The sequence below is a fragment of the Crinia signifera genome, chromosome 6 (assembly GCF_055691185.1).
Source record: "Crinia signifera chromosome 6, ASM5569118v1, whole genome shotgun sequence".
Classification (NCBI taxonomy): domain Eukaryota; kingdom Metazoa; phylum Chordata; class Amphibia; order Anura; family Myobatrachidae; genus Crinia; species Crinia signifera.
The window spans coordinates 32,029,579-32,056,311 of record NC_139222.1 but is presented as its reverse complement, the minus strand read 5'-3'; the positions used below and the strand labels follow the sequence as shown (position 1 = coordinate 32,056,311).

The following is a 26,733-nucleotide window of genomic DNA, read 5'->3' as shown; positions in this document are numbered from 1 at the left end:
CACAAGCTGTAGCTCCTCCCACATTACCCACAGCTCTGCCCATTCCACTGCACCTATTTTTCTAGACAAATAGCACCACAGACATCTCACCAGCCCACTGGCTACAGCTACAGAGCCTCTTAATGCCCAGAGGGAAGGGCGGTCCTTCCAGCCATGGTTCCCCAGAGGTTTCCCCCACAGGGGGTTTTTCCTCTTCTGAGTGCTGCAGGACGACTCTTCGTGATTCACGAGGCTGCCACCATATAGGTCCTCTAGAGGACAACCTTAAAAAACAACAAAAAAAAACAAACAAGTTATCAATAAAAGCTTTGATTCCTTTCCCCCTATATCCGTCTCCTTGTCTTTATTTGAGTTGTAGTTCATGGGGTGGTGTAATCTGGCCGGGAGGGGAGGACATCAGCCATCAGACAGAGTATACATCCAAGTGCATGGTGCAGATGAACGCGTCAATGAACAGAAGATGGATCATGAGGGACGAAGCTTCAGTGGAAGGAAGATAATGTCTTTCTCCTCACAGTCCACTGCAATTTCTCTGATTAGGGATCTGTGCTGAAGTAGGCCCAAAGTCATACAGTGACCGCACCAACATCAGAGTATGAACTAAGATCTCACTCAGAGGGGTGCACAGGTTGGTAACAGATTCTGTGTGCAGGACCCCCCACCCCACAGTAACCCTATGGACTCTAACATTAGGATAAGGGACCAGGCCTGCAGTACAACCACATTGTCTGAGACATAGAACCAGCCCCAAAGGGGCCAAAGGTTATGTAAATGTCTTTATACTGTATCTGTGTATACTATGGGCCTCATCCAGAGATGTACACCCGCCAGCCCGATGGGTGATATCTGTGTATACTATGGGTCTCATCCAGAGATGTACACCCGCCAGCCCGATGGGTGATATCTGTGTATACTATGGGCCTCATCCAGAGATGTACACCCGCCAGCCCGATGGGTGATATCTGTGTATACTATGGGCCTCACCCAGAGATGTACATCCGCCAACCCGATGGGTCATATCTGTGTATACTATGGGCCTCACCCAGAGATGTACACCCGCCAGCCCGATGGGTGATATCTGTGTATACTATGGGCCTCATCCAGAGATGTACACCCGCCAACCCGATGGGTCATATCTGTGTATACTATGGGCCTCATCCAGAGATGTACACCCCCCAGCCCGATGGGTGATATCTGTGTATACTATGGGCCTCATCCAGAGATGTACACCCACCAGCACGATGGGTGATATCTGTGTATACTATGGGCCTCATCCAGAGATGTACACCTGCCAGCCCGATGGGAGATATCTGTGTATACTATGGGCCTCATTCAGAGATGCACACCCGCCAGCACGATGGGTGATATCTGTGTATACTATGGGCCTCATCCAGAGATGTACACCTGCCAGCCCGATGGGTGATATCTGTGTATACTATGGGCCTCATCCAGAGATGTACACCCGCCAGCCCGATGGGGGATATCTGTGTATACTATGGTCCTCATCCAGAGATGTACACCTGCCAGCCCGATGGGTGATATCTGTGTATACTATGGGCCTCATCCAGAGATGTACACCCGCCAGCCCGATGGGTGATATCTGTGTATACTATGTGGAAGTCAAGTTACACACACGCCATTTTAGGTTAGTATGGTCGCCATTTTGGTTCGCAGAGTGGACCAGAAGAGTAGCCATGCTATCACACATAAATTCATAATAACACACTTACACTAAATGAAATATAGTTAAAGGTTTAGAACGCCACACATAGCTTAGTTAGCCCTGCACACATCTGTCTGTATCATGTTTAGTACCGTTCCGTTCCGTTCATTGTGCGAAGTATTCCGGTCATTGCGAATATTTCGCAATATACACGGCCCGATAGTTATGGACATAATCCATATTCCAGGGACAGTTTCTGTTGAAAGTATGTAACAAAGGAATCTGGATGAAACTGATTCTTATCACTGCTGACGCCGAAACCATCAAACAAAGGACTCTTAAAGTTCACTCCCCTGCACCTAGTCAAACCAGTTGTATCATCTTACCCCCAATCACAGTGGACCTGACATACGATCTCTGACCAATGGAAATGGCCTTTGACCTCCCCCTTCTGACCCTATAAGATAGGCAACCCAGAGCAATCACAGTCACTTCGGCACATCTACCTTTCCCTGACTTTCCACCGGACTATAGTTCATCCCTGAATGATAGTGAGCTCTGACCGGACTGCACTTCGCATATTTGATGAGACGGTAACGGTTGCATTAACGGTATTTATTCTTATTATATTGTTGGCTGATTGTGTCTTGTATCTGTTTCTTTCCCCCTAGCAGAGTCTGATTATAGTATTTTATTGTTAGTCTATTGTATTAACTGTTAAACGTGTATTCTCTATTCCTGTAACCCCCTTTTGTCCATTAGGGACTTAAATACAACCTTTTTGCGGAGTTCTTATCTCCTTACTTCTATACTGTGGTTTGTGTCTGTTATTCACATTTAGCGATAAAGGTATATTACGGACACTGTCCTTAAAGGTATAAGTCGCAGATTAGAGACAAAGTACTGCGAAGGGATTTCTTATTAAGGTATCGGTTCTTGGTGTATAATATACAATAAAGGTACGCTACGCTGCGCTACGTTTTGTTCGCACGTAGTTAGGTATAAAGGGTACTCAGGTTGTGGACTTATTACGCAACCTGCGCTTTTCACTTATTGTCTCTCTGGTCATATTTAATCACCATTAACAATTGGGGGCATCGTCCGACCGCTCCACATTCCAGAACCCAGTACCAGGCGTGCGACCCGACCTATACCAGCAAAAGGGTGGAAGTATTATCCATTGCTGGATAGGCCAGGTCCGCGGCGGTGCGGGGTTTGGGAAGTGCTAGCGTTGAACCCGGAGTACAATAAGTGAAAACCACGTGTTTAAAGCATATATTAAGTATTTAGTAAACTGTACTTCTGCCTGCCACAAGTAGTTTAACGGGGTATAGTGTCTTGAGTTGCTTGTTCATTACAGTATATGTACCACGTGCGATGAGGTTCGCACACGTGGAGTCTGTGTTTATTATAGTACATAGAGGATCCCCTCTGTGCAAAACTATAACTTTTATTGTTAGTTACTGTAAAACCGGGGACTCCGCCACGTGGCGATAAGTTCTGGGCCTTTTACAGTAACGTAAAGCGTCTATTGTGTATTACGCAAGGTGTGCGCGCACGTGTCCACATCGGGAAAGTTTCGCATCTTTGTACGTGATTTACGGATTAAGTGCGGGATTTATTTCGCATTTTGATACGTAACTTTCGGACGGAGTTAAGGGATTTATTCCACATTTAGGCGCAATTACTGCGTATAGCGAAACCCGAGCGCAACCTTGCAAATACACTATAGAACACGTGGGTGGCCGATTCATCGGCGGCCTGTGAACAGCGCACATACACACGTGGCTGTACATTGGTACTGCACATGCAGCACACATAGGAACTCAAAGGTGAACAGTATTAAACCACTAGCCTTATTTAAACAGTATAGTAATATACTGTGGGTAGGGCGGTGATTTAATAAAAAGAAAATATTTTTTTTTTCTTTTTGTTCATTTTCTCATAAGCAAGCAACTCAAGCATTATTTTAATAGATTCCTATAGCGTATTATAAGGGATTTATACCTGCATAAGTATCTAGTGAAAAGCTACCGGCCTGGGAAGATTTTCTGTACAGAAATATTTCAAAAATAAGCATAAGACCAAGGTGTAACTAGCGCCCAGTGTGAAAAATAACTGAGGCGAACGGGTGTGTGACGGCACGACTCAAGCGCAGTGTAGGACAGTCCAGTTAGGACAGGGTGTACGTGCCGACGTACACATAGGAACTGCCCCTTCAGTGGAACTAAATTCCGCTAGGAGGGTACAAGAAGATACATCGGAACCCAGTTGTTTCCGATTAGCTACTTTAGAAATCCAGTTTCTGGGGGCACAGGAAAACAAGTTTGTTGTGCCCTGGAGAAATTAGGCCGCGCCTTGCAAGTTGGCTAGAAGTTCGCTGCTAGTTGAAAGACTTGGTGATTGAGTACATTACCTCGCATTGTGGGCTTCACGCTTGATTGCGGAATAGTGCCACTGTGTGGAGAAGTGAGTGGTTGGGGAGCTCTTAACTTAAATAACCCACCGGTATCTATTAGGCGTGAAGGTTTATTCCTGTAATTATGGGTAATAACGGGTCACGCTGTGATAACGTGCATGTTAGGGAGGAAGCAAGCCGGCCAAAAGGATCGGCAGCTTTTATTATGTGCAGGAAGCACGGTGAACTCGCAGTTGTTTACCAAAATAAATGGAGAAAAATGACACAAGGCAGCAAGTTAGAATTTCCCAGTGTTGGTAGCTTCGATCCAGAAATCTTATCGGCAGTAAAAGATGAAATATGCCTACTCTCCAGTCGTAAGGAGAGAGTGAAGCATATAGATATTCTTAAATTGTGGCAGAAGGAAGGACAGGAACAATGGGGAATCAGAGGTCTAGCAATACCAGACGCAATCAGCCACAATAAAAATGCAACCGCTGCCACAATAGAATCAGCTCCCCCACCACCATATGTGCCGAAGGGGTTAATGACTCATAAGAAAGACATAAGTAATAATGTATCCGTTGCTAACTTGTACCCTGTCTTATCCCCTTACAAGGAAACCCGAGAGGAAAACGAGCAGCTGTTGGCACTGGCCGTCTCCCATGCAATTAATATGATTGAGGGAAAAGCTCAACCCGCTGTTGAGGCCCCAGCACAGGAGGAGGAGACGGCTGATGCCAACAGCGTAGTATTGGACTCAGGTAAGGATGCAATACACAGCACAGACACGGACGACTCCCAAGCAGGTCCCAGTAATGCGGATGTGGTACAAACATACCCTGTTCGCACACTGGAGGTTCCCTATGGTAAGGCAGACAGAGAGGGTGTGATACCTACCAGAAAGATGACCATGCTAAACCCATGGACACGGCTAGAGCTGCGGTCCATCATTTCAGATTTCCCTGATCCTAGGAAAGATCTGGCTCTGAGCCGGAAATTTGTAAGGGATTTGGGAAACTCTGATGAGCCCACCAACAAGGATTGGAGAATCATGTTGAGGGCCTGTCTCCCTGCCCACATAGACATCCCGAAATTCATTCAGGATAGCGGATTGAAAGTGGACAGGGAGATAAATGATGAGATCAACCAGGAAAATATACGCCTGATTAACTTACAATTGGGAGTATATTTTCCTGCGACAGTGGAATATAGCAAGATATTCACTATCAAACAAAAAGATGGTGAAGTAGCTAGCGAATATTTCAGCCGGGGTTTGATGGCGGTATCAAAATACACTGGTGTCTCTGAGCCTAAGGATGACCCCCACTTGAGGGAGCTGATTGTCTCTGTGCTGGTGGAAGGGCTTAGCGAAAACCTGAGAACCAGAGTCCAAACTTCCTTTCCAAATTGGCGTGGAATGACAGTAGACGCCCTACGGGATTCTGCTGTGGACCACGACCGCAACATTAAGAAGCACAGGGAACTGCAAACTGACAAACTGATGATGGTTAGCATCCAAGCCCTTACTAATGCCCCAAACAAAGCTGCATACCAACGAAACACCAGGGACACAGGTAGAAAGCCAATTATCTGTTACAACTGCAATAGGGAAGGTCACTACTCAGCTCATTGTAGGTCAGGAAACCCCAGGAGTTATCAGACACATAAGCGAGAATGGGAATCTCACCAAGGTGAGACACAGAGATACCCAGCCCCTAGACAATGGGAGGAGACAGACAGGTCACGCAACATGCCTCCTCCCCATCTGATGGCTGACACTGTGCTAAGGGCAACCCAGGTCAGACAATAGGAAACAGGTCATACCTGTATCCTACAGCCAGTTAGACTAACACAACACCTTAGAGAGGAACCTCAGGTGAAAGTTGATATAGCTGGAGTAAGACAAACCTTTTTGGTTGATACAGGGGCGGCCAGATCTGTTTTCAACACTCCTCTTCACTTGGGTTTCACTAACCAATCAGTAGTAGCAGCAATTGGGGTAACAGGAAAAATACAACATTACCCACTGACGAAACCAGCGGAGGTTACAATCGGGCCTCTGCATACCAAACACTCTTTCTTCTGCGGCAGACGTCAGGGGCCAGAGGGATTACATTGGGTAGAGAGTGAGGTCACGACCTTTCCAGCACCAGAAAGGATAAAACTTCTGGACTGCCCAGAGACAGCCCTGGCTCCTCCCTCCTCTACCCCGCCTCCTAGGCTAGCTTACTTTCAGTTTTGATTGTGCTGGCAGGAGCCAACACGCATTTTGAAAGGGCTGCTGTTAAAGCAGCTTAAACTTCGTTTTAAATTTTTTTTTTATTCTTATTTTTACACTGACTATTGGTCAGTGACAGAGCAGCAGCGCTGGGGGTCTGTTAGACCCCGGCACTGCGCTCCATCACCCGGCAGCCGCACACCTCCCACGTGGCTTCCACAGTGTTGGTGTCGGCTGGCTCCGGGCACTGAGGAGAGCAGCCGCGACGGGGACCGGGACTTCAGCGGTGACAACCGCTTTCAGGTAACGCGCTCCCCGCTGGGAGTGCGAATGCGTGCGCAGTTATAGCGGCTGAGCAGCCCGGTGGGGGGGATCGCCGGGCTGCACTAGCAAGCGGCCAGAACGCCGCCTTTCACTAGGTGTGCACCCTGACCCGCTGGACCACCAGGGAGACTTTGAGTGTGGGCAGCGGCGTCGGTATGCGGGGCCGCCCGGCAAGCGCCAGATCCCCGCCATTTTACCGACGCCGCATGAGTCATAAAATCCCGGTGGCCATTTGCTAGTAGGGGGAAGGGAGCCTCTCCTCACACAGCCCCTCCCCCGGAGACAGGAGCTAGGATGTACCCACGGGGTTTCCAGCCCTGATCTCTTCCTGCCTGCCTGCTGCAAGTGTAAGAAGGACACAGAGAGCTTCTTGCCGTTCTGGAGTTCCATCTCTTCACTACCGGGCCATATGGGCAAATCCCACCTGTACCTCTCCTACTGGAGCACAGGGTACAGTACTTTATGCTCCTGCCGGCCTTTGTGCTTTGCGGAGCTCAGTGCCACTTTATTATTTGCATTGTGCTATGTCTCATAACTGTGTTAACACCATCACTGCATGTCAGAAGTATAGGTGTTAGCTGTACCAGTTTAGCTGCCTCTTGTACAATCTTAGAGGACAGCGATAGTGACACAGGAACTCCTATATTGGTGTCCTGCACACATTGCAAGTCTGGCCCAAGTACCACCGGCCAGCCTGGGCATATGAGTATAGCCTGATGGCGCGGCTACCCTTTCAAAAAGGGACGCCATTGTAAGGACGGAGTCCATGGTACTTTCCCAGCTATCACGCGGTTCTGGCGGTCATTTTAACATACTTGCCGCCATTGCACGCTGCTGGAGGCTCCTGACTACTAATGCCAGGGCTGTGCTCAAGCTTGTCCTGATTAACTGCATATTGAATGCAGCTGCTCCCCCAGGTTCTGTGATCAGACAGTGGGGTTTAGAGCATAGTGGGACAGTATTGGGCTGTATGTAAATTAGGTCATAGCACCCCTGTGTTATATACCATGGTGTTGTTGATGGCCTGGGCAGCTCATCTCCTTATACTGTCTCTTATCCAGTGATTCTATCTCTGGTTACCTATACCTACTCTCTCTCCCTGTGTGTGTGTAGTGTATATATTGTCAGGTGGAAAGTGTATAACTCAGTTTCCACTGTCATCTGAGGCAGGTCCCTGCTGCCTTCCCTGATGTATTTTTCCTCTGTGACATAGAGATCGTTAGATTTCTGCAATAAGCCTCTAATTGTGCAATGTGTATCTGCTGGCTGACAAAATAAAACCCCTTCTTGCTTTCTTCCAGAAAGATACTGTGTTCTCAGATTCCAGTTTATGGGGGGACAGTTTGCTGCCAGGTGGGTCATACAGAGGACAGCAGGAAGTCTCATACCCTGCTATCAGAGTGACACAGAGGTCACTCCATTAATCAAAGGCAAGGGCAGCAATGTCTAATGCAGATAGCATGACTTGTATGTTACTAACTCATGAGTTAGCAAAGTTTTCCATAGCAAGTCAATTAGAAATCACAGTGTGTGCAGCCATTACAGTTCTGGTCCAGACACTTAGTGTAAGACACCTCTGCTAATTTTTAAACCCTGTCGGAACATAGTCCAGGCCTGTTTTACCCTAATAGAGCAATAGCTCAATCAGCAACGCTCCCGTCTCTTAAGTAGACAAAGCGCACGGCTATAAGGATTCAGTCCCCACAATACCAGGGGTTATTTCATGTTCTGACAGGGCACTATGGCAAACGTCACCAACGGTGGACTCTGAAGTGTAATTTCTCCACAGGATAACCTTCGGTATTCCTGGTCATTGGAAGTTTGAACATTGCACTGTCACATACAGAGCTGGTTGTGGTGTGTACGCACAATACAATCCAGTGTGGGATCTGACTATGTAGTCGGATTTACATTAGGATCACATGCATGTAGCATGCAGATCGCACATTTGAGATAATTTGACTTAGTATTCCTCCAGGCCTCTAGTAGCCTTGCACCCCAGCGGGGTAGCATTTTTGGGAGATGCAGCTGTGGAGGTGCAGTACGAACTGTGTAATGGTTAACATTACTACCTCACGGCACTGATGTCAATCTATATTCATACCACACTGGATATGTCCAATCTCGTTAGAGATCACATGGGAACACCAGCTGTTATAGATAACATGGGTTCCATTCAAACAACGCCATTACCCTAACTGTGTGGAGTTTATGTATATTCTCCCCGTAATTGCGTGGGATTACTCGAGGTACTCCTGTTTTTCTCCCACAAACAATTCGGTTTGTCATTTCTTATGGGTCTCCTTTAAGTTATGTTAGCGGAGAAACACTGGCTGTAGCTTTTATAATTAAAAGCTAATATGGCCTTGACTATGCATCCCTTCAGGGACGCAATCTCACTTTGGTAGAAGTTTTACTGGTTGCCAATGTTGACGGCCTTGTTCATTTCAGCGCCACCATATGCTATATACCAATATGTTGCCTCTTAATCTGTACGACCTATTGTATAGGGGTACATGAATGCATATGTTTATGTTTGTAGGCATTTGTGTATGTACATGTGTGTGTATATATATATATACATGTACATACACAATATATATATGTGGATATATATAGCGGTGCTGGGCCAGCATTCTCGCTTCTTACATTCAAACAGCGGTTCGATAAAGTTTCCTGTTTGTTTGTTTTCTAATGTATCTACATACATTATAACCAAAACTGGTCCTTTTGGTAAATCCGTGTTTTATACACGCAACAGTACATCTTAAGGCATAGACTGGATAATGCTATTATGGAAAAGATGCTTCTGTCTTGAAACCTAAGTGAAAAAGACAGTCCTGTGGGATTTCTGCAAGGTAGAACCTTGGTTTCTAGGTCACCCTGTGCAGGTCCAGTCGGGTGATGCAAAAAGGGTGGTTTTTTACCAACCACTAGGGTGACACTCTGAGTGGGCCGGCTATGAGCCTACGGCCACACCACCCTGAACACGCCTGATCTCGTCTGATCTTGGAAGCCAAGCAGGGTCAGGCCTGGTTAGTACTTGGATGGGAGACCATCTGGGAATACCAGGTGCTGTAGGCTTAGGCCTCCCGCTTCTTCCAATGGGTGCAGCGCAAGATCCCGGCCTTGTTGGCAAAACTATACCGGCAGATGGACCCTCCCTTCGGAGGTGTTCCTGTGGTTGGTAGGCCATTGGGGTGGACCAATGGTGGATTGATGGCTTTGCGTCACATTTACCAGGTCACCCTGTATGTGTCCAGGTCTCGAGACCCTGCAGGTTAGAGTCCACGCTCTGTTATGTCAGTCCAGTGGCTATTCGTTCGGAGGTAGGCTTTTCCCCATTTTTTGCTCCTCCTCAAAGTAATTTGTACATTAAAAGTGGAGGTGGGGGCACCTTAATCCAGGAGAATCTGGTTCTCGGATCTGTGAACCCTGTTAGGGGTCTCTCTTATCGGTCTGCCTCTGGGGCCAGAACTGCTCACAGGGTTGTTAAGACAACCTTATTAAGAGCCACGGGATTGAATTCAATCCCAGAATTTAGCGTTTGTCTAGGGTTTTGTCCTTTCGGTAGAAGTAGTGGGGGCTGGCCTCCGCCTGTTTCTTTAAAGCAACAGGGATCGGCTCTCTCCTTTGTATTTCACAGCCTATGAGCTCTGTGGTATGATCTCCGCTCATTCTGGCAGGGGGTCCTGCAGATCCAACCTCTGGTTGTTACAAACATGGTGGTTTGATAAAATCTTTCTCTGATTATTTGGGCCCTTTAGGGCTCTTTACAGGCTAACTTGGACAACGATTTTCCTGTTCACCGTTGCTGCTGGGTGTCTGCCCGGTAGGCTCTGTTAGGTCAATCGCCTTTCATAATCTTTCATTGTCATAGAACGGATTCTTTGAAACGTTACTTTACACCTCACAAGGTGGTTCCTGAATTTCAGGTCATCCAGGAGATAGTGATCCCTGCCCTTTGTAGGCCGGCGGTCTCTCCTAGGCAGCAATCAACTGGAGATGGTCTGTGCTTTGCACGTCTATGTACATCACGCTGTAATACTTTGGCCATTTGACTCTCTCTTTATCCACTAGAGAATTCATAAGAGGGGCTGGTCTGCTACCATGCAGACTATTGCCAGCCGATATCTGCGGTCGTTTATCAAGCAGGATTCCTTGTTCACCTCACTCCCCGTTCTTGCAGGGGTACAGGCTCATTCCACTACATCTGTGGGTGTGTTTCGGGCTTTTACAGGTGGTGCAACGGCAGAGCAACTTGGCAAGGCGGCAACTTGGTCGTCTGCCAACGATTTCTTACGCTTTTTTTGCGTTTGTTATGTTTGCCTCTCAGAACTCGGCATTCGGCCAGAATATATTGGCCGCGGCACAGGCGCGTCCCCACCCTTAGGTGGCTGCTTTAGGACATCCCAATGTAATCCCTCTGGCCCCTGACGTCTGCCGCAGAAGAAACTGAGATTTATGTCTTACCTGTTAAATCTCTTTCTTCGAGGACGTCAGGGGCCACAGGGATCCCTCCCTGCCGCGCCTGCTTCATGGTATTGAAGTTCATAGTTCCTCCGTTGAGTGAACTTAGTTAAAAGTTCCTTTGTTGAGGTACTTATACATGTCACAGTTATGGTTCCTCTGTTGAGCAACCACACACACATATATTGGTTGAATGTGTTACTGTATGGGCTTCTCTTCCTTCTATCTTGTCTCCTGCCTGGCTTTGGGAAAAACTGAAAGTAAGCTAGCCTAGGAGGCGGGGTAGAGGAGGGAGGAGCCAGGGCTGTCACTGGGCAGTCCAGAAGTTTTATCCTTTCTGGTGCTGGAAAGGTCGTGACCTCACTCTCTACCCAATGTAATCCCTGTGGCCCCTGACGTCCTCGAAGAAAGAGATTTAACAGGTAAGACATAAATCTCAGTTTCCTGTTGGCTGCAGCGGCCCCGACTAACCTCCTGGGTAGAGATTTACTATGTAAAATGGGATGTGTCATCTATTGCACTCCCGATGGGGTATTCCTAGACACTCCTAAAAATCTTACACAAGAAGTGCAAGATATGCTGGACAGTCCTCAGAGGCTAATGTTGTATTCCACTGTTGTAGAGTCAAATCCATCTAGGGTAGCTGAAATTACAGCACAAATACCGGGTTCCCTTTGGACTAAAGATGGACAGGATGCTGGGCTGATGGCAAATGTAGCTCCAGTAGAGATCCGCTTAAAAGAAGGCAGGATAGCCCCAAAAATACCGCAATACCCTTTAAAACCTGAAGTTGAGCTAGGAATATTCCCAGTGATCCAACGATTGCTCCAACAGGAAATCCTAGTTAGAACTTCCAGCACGGCCAATAGTCCCATCTTTCCTGTGAAAAAGAGCGGGGGGAGGGGCTACAGACTAGTGCAGGATTTAAGAGGGGTAAACAAAGTAGTTGAGAGCCAATTCCCCGTAGTGCCAAACCCAGCTGTCATCCTAATGCAAATCCCACCTCATTGTACTCATTTCACAGTCATTGATTTGTGTTCAGCGTTCTTCTCCGTCCCTTTGCACCCTGACAGCCAGTATCTGTTCGCCTTTACTTACAGAGGAGTACAGTATACCTGGACACGACTCCCCCAGGGATTCATAGACAGCCCCAGCATCTTCTCCCAGGCCTTGCATGATTGTTTACAATCCTTTCAACCCATGAGTGGTTCGATACTGATACAGTATGTCGATGACTTATTGTTGTGTTCTGGGTCACTGGAGTCATCAGTGGATGACACTAGACAACTACTGATGCATCTCTCAGAAACAGGACATAAAGTATCAAAGGATAAGCTGCAATTATGCCAGACCAGGGTTAAGTATCTGGGCCACTGCCTTACCCAAGGGCTGAGACACCTCACCGACGACAGAATCCAAGCGATTCAGAACATGGTACTGCCACAGACCCAGCATCAGATCCGTACGTTCCTAGGCATGTGTGGATACTGTCGCAATTGGATCCCAGGATTCTCTATTCTGGCATTACCACTACAAGAGATGGTTTCCTCAACTAAGCCAGATCGGGTCTCTCATACTGAGGAATCTGAGCTGGCTTTCGAGGAACTAAAGGTGAGCCTAACAAAGGCCCCAGCACTGGGAATGCCAGATTATGGGAAACCCTTTGAACTGTATGGAACTGAATCAGGTGGGTGTGCGGCAGGAGTACTTGTACAAAAACATGGTGATGCCAACCGACCAATAGCGTACTACAGTGGCCAGCTAGACACAGTAGCACGCTCACTCCCAACTTGCTTACGAAGTGTGGCCGCAATAGCACAACTAGTAAGTAAGAGTGAGGATGTAGTGTTGGGACACGATTTAACTGTTCATGCTCCCCATGCTGTCTCTGCCCTCCTAAATTCTGCCCAAACACGTCATGTGTCCTCAGCACGGTTCACTAAGTGGGAACTGGCGCTGATGGCCCCAGTAAATATTACCATCAAAAGATGCAACACACTAAACCCAGCCACATTCCTTCCTAATGTGCCCTCCAAGGCACAAAGGGTGGAGGGTGATGGGAATGTTGCTGAATATGGTAAAGCAGAGTTTAGTGAGAGTGAGGACAAACATGATTGCATGACCTACCTGAATCAGACCTTCACAGCACGTCCTGACATAAGCGACAGCCCATTAAGTGAGGTAGACATAACCTTATTCACAGATGGTAGCTGTCATAGACAGACGGACACGGGAGAGCTGTGCACAGGCTACGCAGTAGTAGATGGAGAAGGTATTGTGGAAGCTGAACCCTTGGGACCACCTCACTCAGCACAAGTAGCGGAACTGGTGGCATTGACCAGAGCATGTGAACTGGCCCAAGGAAAATCAGTTAACATATATACCGACTCCAGATATGCTTTCGGAGTAGTGCATGATTTTGGAGCCCTATGGCGCCTCCGAAATTTCATGACGGCGGCTGGCACACCAGTGGCGCATGCGACATACATTAGGAGACTTCTGGGAGCTATTCAGCTTCCAGACAGAGTGGCTGTTATCAAGTGCAAAGCTCACACATCAGAGAAGGACCCGGTGTCACTTGGTAACAGCCGCGCTGATGAGGCAGCGAAAAGGGCCGCATGCCCTGTAAATATTTTCACCCATCCTACCAACCTTTGTACACTGAACATGGTATCCACATCCAAACTGATAGACATGCAGAATTTGTGTTCCCCACAGGAAAGAGCAGTATGGAAGTCGAAGGGATGTGGCCAAGAGTCCACCGGACTTTGGAGAGATGGACACGGGAAACCAGTGGCCCCCAGAGCATACCTTCCTAGTCTAGCCGAGGCGGCCCATGGGCTGACACATCTTGGGAAGGAAGGTATGTGCAAGCTGGTAAAGGCCTACTGGTGTGCACCAGGGTTCGCTTCTCAAGCAGGTAGAGTGGCAATGTCATGCCTCACCTGTTTGAGGAAGAACGTTGGAAAAGCCATCCCAACAGAGCCATCCCACATCCCTCCTACAGAAGGCCCTTTCCAGGTAATACAAATCGACTTCATACAGTTACCACCCTGTAGAAATTTGAAATATGTATTGGTTTGTGTTGACATGTTTTCCAGCTGGGTGGAGGCTTTCCCCGCTGCCTCCAACACTGCTACCTTTACAGCAAAGAAAATATGTCAGGAGTTTGTCTGTAGATATGGTATCCCAAAGGTCATTGAGAGTGACAGAGGCACTCATTTCACAGGAGAGGTCTTCCAAATCATGTGTAAACTCCTGGGGATTAATAGTAAACTTCATACTCCATATCGTCCCCAGGCGAGCGCCAAAGTTGAGAGAATGAATGGTACTATTAAGAACAAATTGGGTAAAGTTATGGCTGAAACAGGGTTGTTATGGCCAGAGGCACTGCCTATTGTGTTGTATAGCATTAGGACCACTCCCAGGACTCCGCTCAACTTGTCCCCCTTCGAGATATTGTTTGGTCGGCAGCCACACATCATGATAGACCCACAGGATGATCTCAAATGTAACAATGAGCTAACTGTACAGTATATCCTAAAGCTAAACAAACAGCTAAGGAAACAACAAAAGCAGCTGAATTTACTGAACCCTGATATGCCTACCGATAATTGTCATAATCTTAAACCAGGAGACTTTGTTATGATCCGAAATTTTTTACGCTCAGGTTGTTTGATAGACCGTTGGGAAGGACCGAACCAAGTTTTGTTGACCAGCACTGCATCGATTAAAGTCGCAGAGAGAGAGACTTGGATACATTCGTCCCACTGCAAGAAAGCCAGTAACCCAGAGTCCCAGTGTGCAGAGAGCGAAAGAGAAGAAGTGTCGCTAGAAGCATTATTCCGGGAAGACTGAAAGGCAGCCAAGGTCGAGCAACCTGAGCGAACAAAGGTCTAAGAGCAGAGCAAAATAAAAGTCCCCTGGTAGAGATGATGGAAGGACTCCAAGCAACAGGTTCACAGTTATGCATATATGTCTTTGTTTTCTTTCTATGTTCTTTTCTTCATCCAAAGATACTCGGTGGCTGCCACATTCTAGAGCGATCGGAGCGGAGTTCTGACAGTGTAATAATGAACCCAGATATGGGTGAGGTAGAATCCCTAAACCAGCTTGACACTTTGCCCATGACAGGAGAAGGTAAAAGGTATGAGGAAAACGTAGTTCAAGGGCTATGTGATGAGTTATTGTCTGGTGAGTACTGTGTCTAGATATTGTCAACCTAAAATGGAAGAAGAATGCATCCAGCGATGTCAGTCGACAAGTAAGGCAACTACCGGCCGACATCCCTTGAGTGATTACCACTCACTAGTGGGTAAGGTTTTAAACCAAACAGAATGCTGGGTGTGTTCACAAGTGCTACATAAAAGGAGTAATGTAGGCCTAGTCCCATATCCGCTTAATATTTCAGAGATAAGCGTATTAAATAAGGAGAGGCCATTGGATAAGAGATACCTGTATACCAGGTCCCCTAGTCTTAGATTACACCCATACCAAGTGGATAAATCCCTGGTATGTATGAACTTCTCGAGTTCCAGAGCGATTGGTACTTGGGAAGTGACATGGCATAACCAGACAATAACTTACTCCCAGCGTCCAGATGGAGAGCCTATTGATAAGGAATTGTTGTTAAAGATCCGAACCAGTGGGAGACATTATAAATATGTTTACACGGTGAAGAAAAGTAAAATGATGGCCGGCAGAGTATCAGCCGGCTACTGTAATGTAACCCTACAGCCAGAAATCTGTGAGGAACAAGTCAGGGAACAGGGGACGGGGATGTTCTTATGGATAATGTGTGACAAGATCATGAAATACTCTGTCCCTTATTTTCTCCCTGACGATGTTTATTATATTTGTGGTAGGAGGGCGTACAAATGGCTCTCCATGAACTACGTCGGAATTTGTTACCTAGGCAGAGTGTTACCTGAAGTGATGACCCTCACCCATGATGAGATGGTGAGCATACACAGAGGCATACCTCCTCCTTACACTCATACCCATTATGATCAAATCCATAAAAGGGATTTAACAATCAGGAAAGAACCCCTAGCTTCTGAAATGATACACGAGTCATTCGGTATCCAACATCTCATTGCATTAGATATCACCCATACTGCCAGAGGAGTCATACATTTTAAGTATATACAAGCATTAGCCAGCTTGGTAGATAACATCACTGAGATTTATGATGACACTTTTAGATACACTGGGAAGGAGTTACAAGCGTATAAAAGAGAGCTAGTCCAACATCGGATGGTGTTGAACTATCTGACAGCCATGACAGGAGGATATTGTGCCACCCTCTCTACGCAGTTTGGGGTGAAATGTTGTACATATATCACCAACAATACTGAAGACCCAGAAGAAATCATCGATCATCGGATGGATGAGATTCTTCAGCTTAAATGGGAATTTAGGAGGGAACACAATATCAGCCTGGCAGAGATAGGTAACAAAGTTAGCGAATGGACCTCTTGGTTGAATCCAATGCACTGGTTCTCTGGTTTAGGAGAATGGGCGCAAGGGATCATAGCCAGCATAGGAAAACTCCTTCTCTGTATCGGTGGTGCCATCATAGTCTTTGTGCTGCTGTTCAAATGTTTAAAGGTGATGACCCGGGGAAGGACAAAACGTACCGAAATCATGAGTGTAAGAACGAGAGATGCAGAGGAAGACCAGGGTTTGGTATATGACCCTAGAATCGAAACCACCTCCCTTTAAAGAAACCATATTTGTGAACGTGTATATGTTGTAACCACCCCTGTTTTTATTTTTATCCCAAAATTGTACATTATCCTTCGTGACCCTGAGTAGATTGTTCGATAAATGCCGCCCATCGTTTATCCGTGATCCCGGATCGGCCAAGAGCAGATGGTTTACTCCCCTTATATGTTTAATTCATGGATCCCAATTTCTTTGTTAGGATTATGAATTTCTGTATTGTCGTGTGAAATGTTTTGTATTGTAACAGTTTTATATTTACTGTTAAAGGGTGGACTGTGGAAGTCGTTACACACACGCCATTTTAGGATAGTATGGCCGCCATTTTGGTTCGCAGAGTTGCACAAATAAAGTTTCCATACCCGAGTATGTGTGACAAAGTGGACCAGAAGAGTAGCCATGCTATCACACATAAATTCATAATAACACACTTACACTAAATGAAATATAGTTAAAGGTTTAGAACGCCACACATAGCTTAGTTAGCCCTGCACACATCTGTCTGTATCATGTTTAGTACCGTTCCGTTCCGTTCATTGTGCGAAGTATTCCGGTCATTGCGAATATTTCGCAATATACACGGCCCGATAGTTATGGACATAATCCATATTCCAGGGACAGTTTCTGTTGAAAGTATGTGAGAAGAGAGTGAGCGACCCGCACCATCTATAGTACGTCAGATATTCAATAGGGTTATTAGTACATGTGAATGGCACTGAGCCCACCTAAGGGGAGTGTGTTATATATATATACACTAGCCTCCTAGGTTGAGGGTGCTGTCAACTGATTAGTAAATAGGAATTTATATAGAGAAGAAAAGCAAATCAGTTTCAATGTGACGCACTCCTTATTCACAACATTGTCAAAATTGACTGAAATACAGATATGTCTTTATTAAATATTATAGAACAATTACAATAGTAAGTATCACTTACAGGTCATCATTAATTATATAGTAATCTCAAAAATTTTTATTATTTATAAAATAATGCTTGACCCGATAATATATTTCCCTGTGTCAGGGACTTTAGTGGCGAAAAATTAAAATAAGATAGTAAATATAGAGAAAAAGAAAATATAGAAAGATTAAAATTGGTCTCTGTAGGCCGTTAGTATAAGATATTAGTGTTACGGTTCCTGTGAATATTACAGGTAAGTATGGTACTTTCTTATAGGTTGAAATGTAATTAATAAGTGGGTTTTATTCCCAACTCTGCATCTAATATAGTTTTTGTAGCGTGTTTTTTTACTTTTCACATATCTGTGTTGTATACCAATTATATCAAATAAGAAGATGGGTGGTGACCTGCCGTACGGCCTAGTGAACCACTTCTTTCTTCAAATCCTATTGATCACATAAAAGGTCATACACATGTCAGTAGTTGCATACATTTACTTATAACATGGACATAATAGGTAGTTATTCCCTTTATTCCATGTCTCCCTATGCCTATATCTGACAGATATTAAGTGTGATGCACCTTACACATTTATGGTTCTGGTGCTTATATAATGACACATTTGTTTAATATATGTCACAGACTACATATGTGATTTATGGGCGTTCATAGTTATCCAGAATGCGTGGTCATCGACAATGAGCTTACAGTAAATTATCCAATCCGTGCTATAAATTTATAGTTCACCAATTAGGCTTTACACATATTCTTGCACATTGATCAGAGCAAATTGCTTAGTCTGTGTTATATATCTTGCAAAAAATCGTGCATACAGTTTTTAATCAGATGAGCTTGCAATAGATTGTCTAATCCGTGCTAGAAGTTTAATAATTCACCAATTAGGCTTTATACATATTCGTGCACATTGATCAGAGCAAATTGCTCAGTCTGTATTCTATGATAAATCAGAGCAAATGCCAGATCTGCAGTAGATAGTTTCTATATCAATTGTGTACTGAATTTCATACAAACACGTTCTAGCATGTATAGTACTTCCAGCCGTCAGCCAAATATCCACAGTATAATAGGTAATTAATAAGTGGCTTTCTGGAGTATGCACGCGCCGGAGTGCTCTTAGTATATTAAGCGACTTGTAACCAATATCATCGTAGAACGTGTCGCTAAATTAAGCTTGTATCATAGTGCTTTTGAAGTAAAACAAACGCTACAATGAGCGCTAGTTGTACACAATGTGTTTAAACAATTAATTATAAACACATCAATACGTTTGCTGTCGACGGACTGGAATGATATGCCCAATTTCTATATCAGTTTTTAATCAGATGAGCTTGCAATAGATTGTCCAATCCGTGCTGGAAGTTTAATAATTCACCAATTAGGCTTTATACATATTCGTGCACATTGATCAGAGCAAATTGCTCAGTCTGTACTCTATGATAAATCAGAACAAATGCCAAATCTGCAGTAGATAGTTTATATATCAATTGTGTATTGAATTTCATACAAGCACGTTCTAGCATATACAGTACTTCCAGTCGTCATCCAAATATCCACAATATGCTAGGTAGTTAATCAGTGGCTTTCTGGAGTATGTACGCGCCGGAGCGCTCTTAGTATATTCAGCAGCTTGTAACCAATACCATCGTGGAACGTGTCGCTAAATTCAGCTAGTATCACAGTGCTTGAAGTAAAACACACGCTACAATGAGCGCTAGTTATACACAATGTGTTTAAACACTTGATTATATACACATCAATACGTTTGCTCGCGGACAGACTGGAGTAATATGCCCAATTTCTATGTCAGTTGTATTCTGACATTCACACATTCATACGCTCTTTAGTAGAGCTTCCGTCATATAGTGAGTGACTTTACTAAGCTGTACGGGCGCCGGAGCGCTCTCAGTACAGTGAGCGGCTAACAGCCAGCGCTGTGCGGGGTCGGGTCACTGAGCTCTGCCTGTCTTGCAGTGCCTCAGGTGTACCTCGCTCTCCCGTCTATGACAGACGCTATGGTGAGCGCTCGTTACACGCTACGTATTATGACACAGAATTATAAATACATTATTACATTTGTATACATTTCAACTACTATTTTAACGGCTACAGAGCGAGCTGCCGATGCGCATTTCGCCTGTGTCGGCTTTTTCAACTTAGGTCAGCCTTGAAAAAGCCGACACAGGCGAAATGCGCATCGGCAGCTCGCTCTGTAGCCGTTAAAATAGTAGTTGAAATGTATACAAATGTAATAATGTATTTATAATTCTGTGTCATAATACGTAGCGTGTAACGAGCGCTCACCATAGCGTCTGTCATAGACGGGAGAGCGAGGTACACCTGAGGCACTGCAAGACAGGCAGAGCTCAGTGACCCGACCCCGCACAGCGCTGGCTGTTAGCCGCTCACTGTACTGAGAGCGCTCCGGCGCCCGTACAGCTTAGTAAAGTCACTCACTATATGACGGAAGCTCTACTAAAGAGCGTATGAATGTGTGAATGTCAGAATACAACTGACATAGAAATTGGGCATATTACTCCAGTCTGTCCGCGAGCAAACGTATTGATGTGTATATAATCAAGTGTTTAAACACATTGTGTATAACTAGCGCTCATTGTAGCGTGTGTTTTACTTCAAGCACTGTGATACTAGCTGAATTTAGCGACACGTTCCACGATGGTATTGGTTACAAGCTGCTGAATATACTAAGAGCGCTCCGGCGCGTACATACTCCAGAAAGCCACTGATTAACTACCTAGCATATTGTGGCTATTTGGATGACGACTGGAAGTACTGTATATGCTAGAACGTGCTTGTATGAAATTCAATACACAATTGATATATAAACTATCTACTGCAGATTTGGCATTTGTTCTGATTTATCATAGAGTACAGACTGAGCAATTTGCTCTGATCAATGTGCACGAATATGTATAAAGCCTAATTGGTGAATTATTAAACTTCCAGCACGGATTGGACAATCTATTGCAAGCTCATCTGATTAAAAACTGATATAGAAATTGGGCATATCATTCCAGTCCGTCGACAGCAAACGTATTGATGTGTTTATAATTAATTGTTTAAACACATTGTGTACAACTAGCGCTCATTGTAGCGTTTGTTTTACTTCAAAAGCACTATGATACAAGCTTAATTTAGCGACACGTTCTACGATGATATTGGTTACAAGTCGCTTAATATACTAAGAGCACTCCGGCGCGTGCATACTCCAGAAAGCCACTTATTAATTACCTATTATACTGTGGATATTTGGCTGACGGCTGGAAGTACTATACATGCTAGAACGTGTTTGTATGAAATTCAGTACACAATTGATATAGAAACTATCTACTGCAGATCTGGCATTTGCTCTGATTTATCATAGAATACAGACTGAGCAATTTGCTCTGATCAATGTGCACGAATATGTATAAAGCCTAATTGGTGAATTATTAAACTTCTAGCACGGATTAGACAATCTATTGCAAGCTCATCTGATTAAAAACTGTATGCACGATTTTTTGCAAGATATATAACACAGACTAAGCAATTTGCTCTGATCAATGTGCACGAATATGTGTAAAGCCTAATTGGTGAACTATAAATTTATAGCACGGATTGGATAATTTACTGTAAGCTCATTGTCGATGACCACGCATTCTGGATAACTATGAACGCCCATAAATCACATATGTAGTCTGTGACATATATTAAACAAATGTGTCATTATATAAGCACCAGAACCATAAATGTGTAAGGTGCATCACACTTAATATCTGTCAGATATAGGCATAGGGAGACATGGAATAAAGGGAATAACTACCTATTATGTCCATGTTATAAGTAAATGTATGCAACTACTGACATGTGTATGACCTTTTATGTGATCAATAGGATTTGAAGAAAGAAGTGGTTCACTAGGCCGTACGGCAGGTCACCACCCATCTTCTTATTTGATATAATTGGTATACAACACAGATATGTGAAAAGTAAAAAAACACGCTACAAAAACTATATTAGATGCAGAGTTGGGAATAAAACCCACTTATTAATTACATTTCAACCTATAAGAAAGTACCATACTTACCTGTAATATTCACAGGAACCGTAACACTAATATCTTATACTAACGGCCTACAGAGACCAATTTTAATCTTTCTATATTTTCTTTTTCTCTATATTTACTATCTTATTTTAATTTTTCGCCACTAAAGTCCCTGACACAGGGAAATATATTATCGGGTCAAGCATTATTTTATAAATAATAAAATTTTTTGAGATTACTATATAATTAATGATGACCTGTAAGTGATACTTACTATTGTAATTGTTCTATAATATTTAATAAAGACATATCTGTATTTCAGTCAATTTTGACAATGTTGTGAATAAGGAGTGCGTCACATTGAAACTGATTTGCTTTTCTTCTCTATATAAATTTCTGTTGAAAGTATGTAACAAAGGAATCTGGATGAAACTGATTCTTATCACTGCTGACGCCGAAACCATCAAACAAAGGACTCTTAAAGTTCACTCCCCTGCACCTAGTCAAACCAGTTGTATCATCTTACCCCCAATCACAGTGGACCTGACATACGATCTCTGACCAATGGAAATGGCCTTTGACCTCCCCCTTCTGACCCTATAAGATAGGCAACCCAGAGCAGTCACAGTCACTTCGGCACATCTACCTTTCCCTGACTTTCCACCGGACTATAGTTCATCCCTGAACGATAGTGAGCTCTGACCGGACTGCACTTCGCATATTTGATGAGACGGTAACGGTTGCATTAACGGTATTTATTCTTATTATATTGTTGGCTGATTGTGTCTTGTATCTGTTTCTTTCCCCCTAGCAGAGCCTGATTATAGTATTTTATTGTTAGTCTATTGTATTACCTGTTAAACCTGTATTCTCTATTCCTGTAACCCCCTTTTGTCCATTAGGGACTTAAATACAACCTTTTTGCGGAGTTCTTATCTCCTTACTTCTATACTGTGGTTTGTGTCTGTTATTCGCATTTAGCGATAAAGGTATATTACGGACACTGTCCTTAAAGGTATAAGTCGCAGATTAGAGACAAAGTACTGCGAAGGGATCTCTTATTAAGGTATCGGTTCTTGGTGTATAATATACAATAAAGGTACGCTACGCTGCGCTACGTTTTGTTCGCACGTAGTTAGGTATAAAGGGTACTCAGGTTGTGGACTTATTACGCAACCTGCGCTTTTCACTTATTGTCTCTCTGGTCATATTTAATCACCATTAACAACTATGGGCCTCATCCAGAGATGTACACCCGCCAGCCCGATGGGTGATATCTGTGTATACTATGGGCCTCAACCAGAGATGTACACCCGCCAGCCCGATGGGTGATATCTGTGTATACTATGGTCCTCATCCAGAGATGTACACCTGCCAGCCCGATGGGTGATATCTGTGTATACTATGGGCCTCACCCAGAGATGTACACCCGCCAGCCCGATGGGTGATATCTGTGTATACTATGGGCCTCACCCAGAGATGTACACCCGCCAGCCCGATGGGTGATATCTGTGTATACTATGGGCCTCATCCAGAGATGTACACCCGCCAGCCCGATGGGTGATATCTGTGTATACTATGGGCCTCATCCAGAGATGTACACCCGCCAGCCCGATGGGTGATATCTGTGTATACTATGGGCCTCATCCAGAGATGTACACCCGCCAGCCCGATGGGTGATATCTGTGTATACTATGGGCCTCACCCAGAGATGTACACCCGCCAACCCGATGGGTCATATCTGTGTATACTATGGGCCTCACCCAGAGATGTACAAACGCCAGCCCGATGGGTGATATCTGTGTATACTATGGGCCTCACCCAGAGATGTACACCCGCCAACCCGATGGGTCATATCTGTGTATACTATGGGCCTCATCCAGAGATGTACACCCCCCAGCCCGATGGGTGATATCTGTGTATACTATGGGCCTCATCCAGAGATGTACACCCAGCAGCAAGATGGGTGATATCTGTGTATACTATGGGCCTCATCCAGAGATGTACACCCGCCAGCCCGATGGGTGATATCTGTGTATAATATGGGCCTCATTCAGAGATGTACACCCGCCAGCACGATGGGTGATATCTGTGTATACTATGGGCCTCATCCAGAGATGTACACCTGCCAGCCCGATGGGTGATATCTGTGTATACTATGGGCCTCATCCAGAGATGTACACCCGCCAGCCCGATGGGTGATATCTGTGTATACTATGGTCCTCATCCAGAGATGTACACCCGCCAGCCCGATGGGTGATATCTGTGTATACTATGGGCCTCATCCAGAGATGTACACCCTCCAGCACTACGGGTGATATCTGTGTATACTATGGGCCTCACCCAGAGATGTACACCCGCCAGCCCGATGGGTGATATCTGTGTATACTATGGGCCTCATCCAGAGATGTACACCCGCCAGCCCGATGTGATATCTGTGTATACCATGGGCCTCACCCAGAGATGTACACCCACCAGCACGACGGGTGATATCTATGTATACCATGGGCCTCATCCAGAGATGTACACCCGCCAGCATGATGGGTGATATCTGTGTATACTGTGGGCCTCATCCAGAGATGTACACCTGCCAGCCCGATGGGTGATATCTGTGCATACTATGGGCCTCACCCAGAGATGTACACCTGCCAGCCCGATGGGTGATATCTGTGTATACTATGGGCCTCATCCAGGGATGTACACCCGCCAGCCCGATGGGTGATATCTGTGTATACTATGGGCCTCACCCAGAGATGTACACCCGCCAGCCCGATGCGTGATATCTGTGCATACTATGGGCCTCACCCAGAGATGTACACCCTCCAGCCCGATGGGTGATATCTGTGTATACTATGGGCCTCACCCAGAGATGTACACCCACCAGCACGATGGGTGATATCTGTGTATACTATGGGCCTCACCCAGAGATGTACACCCACCAGCACGATGGGTGATATCTGTGTATACTATGGGCCTCACCCAGAGATGTACACCCACCAGCCCGATGGGTGATATCTGTGTATACTATGGACCTCACCCAGAGATGTACACCCGCCAGCCCGATGGGTGATATCTGTGTATACTATGGGCCTCACCCAGAGATGTACACCCACCAGCCCGATGGGTGATATCTGTGCATACTATGGGCCTCACCCAGAGATGTTAGTCAGACCTCTTCATTATGGTGTTGGCAGCTGACAGCCATCTAGTGCACTGTTTATACATTTTCTGTGTATTTCTCCCCCATATATGTCTATGACCTCCAACATGTGCCCCCCATATATGTCCCTGACCCCCCACTTGTGCTACTTGTGGGAAAAAATGCCCATGTACGGCAGTGGCATGTAAGGTTTGCCATATATGTGCATCTATTCCCATATTTGCCTGTGCCCCGCCATGTGCCTTTTTCCACAGAACCCGCTTCCATTTACGCATCTGCCTCCTTTTGTGCTACCCCAATGTGCCTAACCCACGACCCCCATGTTTGCCCCTCCCTAGGTGCCTCATCCATGACCCCAGGTGTGTCTCTGCACATAGTTGTTCCCCCTAGCAGAGTGCCACCATCTCCTCCATGCTGCACATGATAGAGGCGGGATACATGTGTGTTTAGGATGCCCCCAGTAAACCTGATGTTGAGGCGTGTGCCTAGGGGCGGCCGAGCGACCATATTGCCAGCTATTGGATGGTGCACCAGCGATAAATCGCAGAGTGCGTGCTCCCGTTTTTAGCCCCCTAATGGTCGCTAGTCGGAGAAGCTTGCTCCTCCCACCAGCGACTTCCCCCGCCTCTTCTCCCGGCACCGTCAGATGAATCAGTCTGTAAAACAGCTGGCAAAAGCCTCTTTTTAGTTAAATGAGATGGAGATTTAGAGGGGAGATAGGCTAGCCACCTAGGATGCCTCTGCCTGAGCCCATGCTGGCCCTGGTGGCTGGGAAACAGGTTGTCTAGCAGCTTCCGGTTCTCTTTGGGCAGCCAAGAGCTCACTTGACAGACCTGCCATAACTACAGAGAGATGAGATGCCCACTCTGGGGAATCTAGGCCCTGCTCAATGTCCTGTCTGTCAGGCCTGCATGGGTCACAGAGTTGTGAAGCAGAGGACCCCTGTGAGAATTTGTCTACACATTTATTGCATGTGGCCAATTTTTGGGTAGCCTTGGAGCCCTTTCCAGCCATAGTGCAAAGCAGAAACAACACAAATTAAATGAAATAATAAAACACAAGGACAGACTAGAGGGCAGCAGGGAAGGGAGACCAGGGAGAGGGCTAATCCAGGGGAGAAGCAGCCTAGGCTTTTACCACCAGCCTGAAAGGCAATAGCAAACAGTGCTGGGTAGAGGATGCACCGCTGTGCAGTACAAATCTACCCCACTACTCACGCCCCCTGATCTCCTGCAGCGGCAGCTACGTGTGGGTGCAGCAGTATATAGCCTTGTGCGGGAAGATGGCCGCCGGCCTCTCTGAGCAGGGCTGCTGGGATAGGAAGCTCCGTCCCCACCCATATGACGCCTTCCCGCACTGCCGCACTATAATACTCTTCACAAAACAAAAAATAATTGAAAGATAACCTCACAAGATACGAAAAGAACACACTTAAAAATTAATAAAAGACACCTCTATCGTAATAAAGCAGGCCGATAAGGGGGGGGGGGGGGGGAGAATTATCCAAAATAGAGACGATTATATCAGTGAAGCTTTAAGACAGCTGGAGGATGAGGAAGTACATAAAAACCTATCCTTAGGCCCCACCCCCAACTTCATTAAATCTTTGAAATTCTTATTGGATAAAGCATTTGAGGCTACTATTATTTCTCCTTCATCCACTAGGTGTCACTGGGGGGATGGATAGTCACTTTGGGGGATGGATAGTCACTATTGGGGATGGATAAACACATGGGGGGATGGATAGTCATTAGTGGGGATGGATAGTCACTAGTGGTGATGGATAGTCACTAGGGGGAAGGGATAGGCAC

At 45.5% G+C, this 26,733-nt stretch overlaps 1 protein-coding gene and 1 non-coding gene across 2 annotated transcripts in view; both read left to right on the top strand.

The window, feature by feature from the left end:
* The window catches only part of LOC146007504 (protein kinase C delta type-like), an 89,648-nt gene that overhangs the window by 8,423 nt on the left and 54,492 nt on the right, over positions 1 to 26,733 (top strand). The gene's annotated exons all lie outside the window — the stretch shown is intronic.
* On the top strand, positions 9,572 to 9,690 carry LOC146016394 (5S ribosomal RNA). Its single transcript, XR_014449287.1, has one exon. It is a non-coding gene; the product is annotated as a 5S ribosomal RNA (ribosomal RNA).